The sequence below is a fragment of the Marmota flaviventris genome, chromosome 12 (assembly GCF_047511675.1).
Source record: "Marmota flaviventris isolate mMarFla1 chromosome 12, mMarFla1.hap1, whole genome shotgun sequence".
NCBI lineage: Eukaryota > Metazoa > Chordata > Mammalia > Rodentia > Sciuridae > Marmota > Marmota flaviventris.
In genome coordinates this window covers 64,859,096-64,867,515 of record NC_092509.1, presented here as the reverse complement: position 1 = coordinate 64,867,515, position 8,420 = coordinate 64,859,096, and the positions used below count along the sequence as shown (strand labels likewise).

The 8,420-nt window shown below is 36.1% G+C and overlaps 1 non-coding gene across 1 annotated transcript; it reads right to left on the bottom strand.

The window, feature by feature from the left end:
* Positions 1–398: 398 nt before the first annotated feature.
* LOC114092280 (U1 spliceosomal RNA) lies at positions 399–555 on the bottom strand. Its single transcript, XR_003582668.1, has one exon. It is a non-coding gene; the product is annotated as a U1 spliceosomal RNA (small nuclear RNA).
* Positions 556–8,420: the final 7,865 nt, after the last annotated feature.

Sequence of the window (8,420 nt, the reverse complement as noted above, 5' to 3'; positions counted from 1 at the left end):
TTTTGCCACCATGAGCCTTCTTAATCAGCCTGTCACTCTGTTTTTCAGGAATGACTCACAAGATATCCTGCTGTGACCCAACACTGTGTAAGTTATTGAATAATTTCTACAAATTGTCTTTTAAAGTCCTTCTTTCTTACCTTGAGGTGAAAGAAGAATCCTCTTTCTCTGATAGGGTGGTACACACAGCACACCAATAATTTTCCTGAAATCTTCCCGCCAATCCTCCTGTGATCTACTACTATACCCTGTCCTTTTATACACTGATGTGAGTGAGAGATTTAGAAGAGTTGTGAGGCAGGATCTTAGCCACCCGCCATAAAAAGTTTCCATCTTTGTCTAAAATCTCAGTCACATTCCCATTTAATTGTCCTTTTAACACAATTTTTTTTTTTAATTTTGGGAAAGCGCAAACTCAGTCCCCCACTACCACAAATTATGCAGTTGAGGAAACATTTGAGGAAATCACAGGAGTCAGCACATCCAAAGTGCCATGGATAAGCCTTGCACTGGGTAAACCACCTTCATGATCATGGTACTTTAATTTTTAAGAGTCAGAAAAAGACAGTTCAAAACAGATTTTTGAAAAAATGGTCTGTATATTACGGTCATATACCCACACACATATGTATACATATATATATATATGATATATATACATACACAGTCTTTTATATATGTATACATATATATGTATGCGCACGCACACACACACACGCACACACACGCACACACACACATATATATATATATATATATATATATATATATATATATATATATATTTTGTTATTTATTTGTTTATTGTTTTGGTTGCCTCTGACCTGCCCTCCACATTGTTTATTTACAGAATAATCTGTGTACTCATCTCCCAGAGTGTGAAATATCTTCAATCATAGGCTTTGTTTTGCTATTGCAGGCAGGAATTTTCATAGCAGAGTAATTCAATGATAACATCACTTGAAGGAATAGCAAAAAATGTGATAGAAAATCTTTGCAGAATGACATGAGCACATCCAGGGCTAAATTTTGGCTTTTATATGTATGGCACATGCACCAATAATAACATGGCCACTTACTCCAATCTTCTTCCTTGCGGAGTGGGACTAAGCCCTCTTCAAGGGATAACACTAAGAGGCCTGTTGGGAAAACTGTTCAGTGGAGTCCAACACACAGTTCACTTGAGAGGAAAATCAAATTTTCTTTCAGTCCTCGAGCAGAGAAAAGGTGGCACATTAACCCCCTACATCCTTTCAATAATGTGGGAAGTAAATCTAAGTAATGCCGTACAATGAATGTGAGGCCACATCGTCAAAAATACATAGGTCAACATTTTTCCCTGACATTTTTTCACAGTCATTTTATCCTCTACACACTTTATTATTATTATGGCTATTAAAGGGTCTCATACATTGTGTGGAAAGTATGAAAAATGGCAGCTAGACATTGAGTTTATTTTTTTGTAATATAAATAAAGGTGTGCTATAGTATTCTATGTATATTACTATATACATTCATTATACCAATAAATATATGAAGGAAGCTTTACATCAGAAGGGCCTGTCTCTGACCATTTCCCCCCATTTATCCTTAGAGAGATTTCCTCCCTAAGGGACTATATTAAGAAGTTTTGTGACTTTGGTAAGAGAATATATAGATGGTATGATGTAGCCTTAAGCTTCCTCCACTTGCCACTCTGTGAATTGAGTTGGATTATGTCATTTCCTCTGATGCCCTATAATGCAGCCTTAAGAATAATGACCCTGCAGTGTGGTTCTTCTGAAAATGGCTTTTCCAGTGCCAGAAAAAGATGATTCATACTTGGCTTAGGAGCCATTTCTGGAAACTGCCAGAACAAAGGACAGAGGTGATTCACTAACGAGCTCCATCATCATCCAATCCAATTTGGAAATGGTGATACATCACTAAATACACACATTGCAACACACACACACACATGCATATATGTATACACAAATTGCACATATTTGTTTTGCATATGTGTTTTGCAAATACGCACATATTTGTTTTGTATGTTGATATTTATAATACAGATGTATTTATACATACATACACGGTGTTATATATTTATTTTAAGGACAGAAAGGTAAACAAATTGGATGCTACAGTTATTCCTAAATCTTTAATGTTAATTATGTGGTCTGAAATAGGTTAATTTACTCCTATAGTATCACAAATCAGAAAATAGGAGCTTGGTTAAAGTTGTAACTCTCCCATCATCTATCTTCTTGTTCCAGGAATTAATAAAATCACATTTAATAAAAGACATATGTGGCAGTCTTATCAACTTTTACAGCCTGCCACCCAAGTCAAGAAGCATGTATCCACTCGAGTTGTCAATACAGATTTCCACCACTTCTTGGGGGAGCTGGATTGGTGGGTCCCTTGTTAGGGTACTTGTCTCTGCATTCCCAGTGCCCTCTCAGTACTGTCTTACATCCCTAGTTTGACCACCCAGTTATCATAGCTCTCCTTAGATATATGTCAAGCTGCACATTTATTTTTCTTCATCTTTTCTCAAAAATCAATTCTGTGAGTCCCTTAATCATTTTTATTGATCCCCCTTGAATTTTCTCTAATATGATGGCACCTATCTGCTCCTGAAGTACAGGCATTTTCTTTAAAAAAGAGAGAGAGAATTTTTAGTATTTATTTTATTTTTTTAGTTTTTGGCGGATACAACATCTTTGTTTGTATGCAGTGCTGAGGATCGAACCTGGGCCGCACGCATGCCAGGTGAGTGAGCTACCGCTTGAGCCACATCCCCGGCGTAAGGCACTTTCTCTTTACTCGTCTTTACCTTTCACCACTGAGCTTCAGCTGGGTTCCACACAGTATTTGGTGTAGAGCCCGCAGCTGATTTTTGCCTCATTAAGCATCCACATCCACCATTTTGTGAGACTCAAAAGTACATGCTAAAGGAAGCCAACAACTTGCTTCTTACCCATTTTTGGTGCTTCCTGTGCTTTATTTTGTTATGTTTTCTATCAGATTCTGTTGTGAATTTGACAGAGTGTCAGATGCATTTTCCAGGTCATATCTCTAAATTTCTAAGGTCATGTATCTAACTTACCATCTGTAATTCTACTTATTAAACTGCACTGCACATCAGCTGAAAATTGATAAGACTATATTCGAAGGGAAATAAAATACAGATGTTTTTCCATCAAAAAATCTCTTACTTTGCAAAGATAGCAAGTATATGCAAAAATTCATCTGATAAGCAACAAAGGAAACTCAGTAACACAAGAAATACAGGTTCATTATTAAGCTTGGATAAGGGACAACTTAAATTATATGGGTGGGGAGAAGGATAGATAATAGGTGGTAGATTATGATAATTACTACCCTTTTATAGTACCAGTCTGCCATGCTAAGGTTTTTTTACATATCTCATTTAAACTTAAAATATCTGTGAGACACACAATGATTTTGGTCACTTTTATAAATGCAGAAACTAAAGCAGTGAAACTTAAAAAAAATAACCCTCAAGGTCAGTCTAGTTAGTAAGTTGATGGAGTATGAGATTCAAACCCACACAGACTGCTTAAGAAGCTGGAAACCTTAACAATTCTTAGCATCAGACATAATCCCACATTTGGAAAAGAGGTAAAGTCAGCCTGAAACTTCCTTTGGGAATCAATGAGTTTTCAACTGTATTATGTCAGTTTAGGATTGTTCAGGAAATGACATAATTCTGAATGCAAATGTGATTTAAATAAAAGCTTTTTGTTTGATTAACTTATTAGTAACAAAAAAATAAAAATAAAAATAGCAAAACACACAAAAATACCCTTAGTGCTGTATTGAGGCCTCTTTAAAAGTTCTTTGTGTGGAGAAAGATTAACTCTCATCTAAAGGAATGTATACAAAATTATCTCATACTCATCTTTCTTTGGGAACATTGCTTCATACACGTACATCAAGATTCCTTGCTGTTTGTACAATTCAACCTGGAGGAAGGACAGAAATTTACCTGGAAAGGAGTATTCCAAAAGGAAAGGCAATTGATCTTAGATTCTTTTTAACCTACAGTGTCCTTTAGGCCTTCACTAGGAAAGCAAAAGTAAGTCTCTGTCCCCTGTTTTTAAGAGGCCAACTTATCTAAGCTAAAACCAAATCTATATTCATCAAATCTCCCTGTTTGGGTCACTTATTATGTTAAAATGAAATGTAGTATTTCAAGGGGATTCAATTTATGTTGCAAGAGACATAAGAACCATTCTTGAAATATGAACGATTCTTGCAATGAATTATTAGTGGCAACCTCTGGTCAAGTCCCTTAGAAGTGTTCTAAGGAACCAAAGATGAATTCCCCATTTCTCATTTCCAGAGTTTAGAGGCCTGCAAGAATGAGTTTTTTAATCTATGACTTACTGCCTGTTACTAAGTGATTCTGGCTGTGTCAATAAATTTGTTCACAGCTCTAATTGTGTTAATGAATTGAACATAATTAAACTTACAACATGTCATGAGTTTCTTCTGGCAGAACTCAGTAGATTTTTCAAAAAAAAATCTCAGTGGGAAAACAAATAAATATACTACACAACTTCTGCCATCACAATAGAGTCTCAATGGAGAAAAGATTGCAATAAAAGATTTTGAAAGTGACTGCATGCAGAATACTCATCTCTGAGTAAAGTTTTTATCCAACTTTCAATGACTGTGACATGTCTTTTGATTAAATTCACTAAGTTGCAAGCTCCTTTCAGGTATAAAATATTTATTATTTTATGTTTATCTCCAAAGGTTAATAGAGGCCTATTACATAAAAAATATAGTGAGTGAATGTGGCCATGTGAAAAAATTCAGACTAAATTGCTCCAATGATGGTTTACGGAGGGAGGAAACTTACCATTTATGTGGTCATCTCCTATGTGCTGGTCACGAGGCTCAGAGTTCTCACACACAAAATTGTATTTGATCCTCACAAAACCTATTGAATGAGAGCCAATGATTTCCATTTGATATGTGAAGAAGCTAAAGCTCAAAGAGGTTAAGTAACTAATCTTAAACTCCTATCTTAAGTAAGTGGGAGACTTGAGATTCAAATCTATATCTGTCTGACTCCAATACTTAAACTTTTTTCATGGCCCCATGCTGTTATTAGAAAACATCTGAGGGATAGGTGTGCTTTTAGGGGATCCCTATATGACAAAAAAGCACTATGAAAAGTTATCAAGAATTCTCTAGTCACCAAAGGCTCTGTTTAACTGACTTGCCTTTGCCTAAATCCATTTGAAAAAAATAAAATTAGTGGGCAATTAGGAAGCATTTGCACCTATTCTCAAGTGATTCTATTTACATGATGTCTTCAGCATCAAGGGCCATGTTTCCTATCTACTATTGCAGTGGAAGACATGGAGTTTTCCATAGTGTGAGTGTTTAATAAGTGTTCACTGGTGACAAATGTTCCATTTGAATTATTGTTTATGAAATGTTGCCACCAAAAAGCACCATGTTTAACTTGCAAGACCTAAGAGCTTGGTTTTTGAGAGATAAGGGGAAAGAAGTCAAGACCCAGAAAATCTTCATTACGTATGGGCACAATAAAAGGAAAAGGAAAAGCTTTATATTCCCTTAGATTTTTCTATAATCATTCTCAAATGATCTCATGGAGTTATTAAAAGTTTTAGTTAATTTACTAAGCTTAAAAGACTAAGAGAGTTGAGAAAAGGAAAAAAAGAAGCAATTGTAAGGGTAAAAGAAATTGAAGTTAAAGCGTAAAAGTTAAAGTGTAAAAGACCAGGCATTGTATAAAGTTTCTAGGCTGCAAAGTCTGAGTTAAAATGTAAAGGATTAGGTATTGTTAGGTTTCTATGCTACCTGCAAAACCTGAAATTCCTGTAGTTGTTAAGACAATGCTTGGAACCGCCCAGTAAATATTCCCCCTGACTGCTTGGTTGTTTAATAATTCAGGGCTCTGTGTGATCTCACACGTGGGCCTTGCAGGGCCTAAACCAATCAGTTTGAATGTGTACCCCGTTTAGAACTGACCTATCACTCCCGCCTGACCTGTTCCTGCCAATGTATGTACTAATCAAGTCTAAGAATTGTTGCTTGATTTTCCTGCAGTGTATGATGATTTGTTAAAGGAGACTGTGATGTATGTAAAATCCCCGCCCTCCCAAAAAAAGTGTACATAAGCACTGCTCAACTCCTGCTCGGGGCTCTGGGCTGTTCTCCCTTCTTGAGTGGGCACAGAGCCCTAGCATGCTAGATCAATAAATCCCCTTCTGCCAATTGCATGAGTGGTCACTTGGTTGTCTCTTTCTCTGACGCTTTGCCGGACCCTTACACAATGAGTTAGAATAAGTTGGAATAATCTTAATATTTATTTAGGGCTTATAAGTTCCTCCAATATGTTCTGTCATATTTTGATAGATTAAGAGCATCCCATGAAAGATCAAGGCAGTTACCATAGTCTCTGTCTCCTACATGCAGAAATAGAATAATTGAGCAATACACTTAAAAAATAAAACCCACCCAAGACAGATTGGGCTTACTCACCCTCCTCCTGCAGCTCATCACCCTCTGGACATCACCTTGCCATGGCTTATTCACTGGGTAAACACTTTGAGTTCCAGGCAGTCCTGGACCATAGGTGTAAAGGCAGGAGGCAGACCCAAGCTCCTCCACCTCCAGAAAGAAGGAGCAGATTGGATTTAATTCAGGGACTTGTGTGTTTTGGGAGAGGGGATGTAAAATGCATAAATGAGGGAAAAACAGCTCAATATGTCTAAGGAGCCCAAGAGAAATGATGTAAGTTAGATGAATAATCAGTGGCCTTGAAATATACAACTGGATACAACTGAACCCAAGTCTCCAGCGTGTTTAATTCTGTTTCTAAAAAGGTTCCTTTTTTTTTTTTTTTACAAGTGCAAATGATATTTTTAATCATTGTTTTTGGAACAAATACAGTATTACATTTGGGGAACTTGCAATAAATATGCCTCTTGATTGAATTTTTTAAGCATACCTTTTATATAAAATACTATCAATCAATGCTCACTATTCAAGGATTTAATATTTGTGAATTTTCCTGCTTACCAAAATTTATTGATAAATTCCAAGTCAGTACTCATAGTGCTTTCATGGTCATTTGAGAACACACATAAAGTGTTGAAGAATTTGAGTTGCCCAATGTGCCAAGCTGAGGTCAAACAATGTGGTGCTCTGCCTTCTTGTTTCAGTTTTGTATGCTACAAACAAGTGTTCTTTTTGCAGCTTAATTAGTATCACCTTTTTCACATTTTCATGATTTTTGTTGGTAATTTCATTGTTTGAAATGGATCCCAAATGTGGTATTGAAGTGCTCTCTAGTGTTTGTAAACCCAAGAAGGCTATTTTACAGAGAAAACTTGTTAAATAAGCTTTGCTCAAATATTAATTATAGTGCCATTTAGCTATAAATTTTAATGAATGTATACATATGTGTATATATATGCATATACATACATATATATATATATATATATATATATATATATATATATATATATAGAGGTGTCTTAATACAGAAATGAATATTACTCAGGGTTATGTATTAATCAGTTGACAAAAATGTTATGATCAGAGGCTCACAGACACCTAACCCTGCATTTTCCTTGGGAGCAAATGTTCACTATTTGCTAATTTAGTTTTCATAACTACCTTATAGAATATATCTATCATAAGTAATGAGAATTAACTGAATAGTTTGTGTTAGTCCAATGAGGGACTAGCTGGTGACTGTGTTTGCTAACATGGCATGTAGTAGACATTCAATAGATGTTTTAGTGAATGAATGAAGCCAAAGAATTTTCACTCTACAGCTTGGTAAGGACATTAAATGGAACCTATGCTAACAGGTTATATAACAAACTACATGTAAAAAAGTGAATATAGAGCCATGGTAGCAGGAAACAGTCTGAAACTAACTTCCAGAGAAGACAGTTTCTGAATAAGTACCCTTTGGTGTCATTCCAGAAATATTGGAGAGATTTGGAGACTTATAGCCATGCAGAACCTCAAGACAACAAACCTTTAACTCTCAGGATGGAAAACTGGCAAGGGCAGCTTTGGCCTTGCCACAGGAGAAGGGGCCAGGAGTGTAGCCACAGAACAGACAGTTACTAGCAATACCTCCTAAAACCTTGTAGAAGCTATCCAGCCCTGACATGGGGTCAGAGGAGCACACCAACTATAAAGAAAATAAATGCTTTTTTTTTCTTTTCTTGTAATCATTGTGGTTGGTAAACTAATGGCTCCAGAAAGATGGCCATATCCTAAATCTCAGAACCCATGACTATGTCATATTACATGACAAAGGGTAATTAAAGTTGCAGGTAGAATTGTTTGCCTATCAACTGACCTTAAAATTGGGAGATTATCTTGGATTGTCCTGGTGGGCCCAAGGC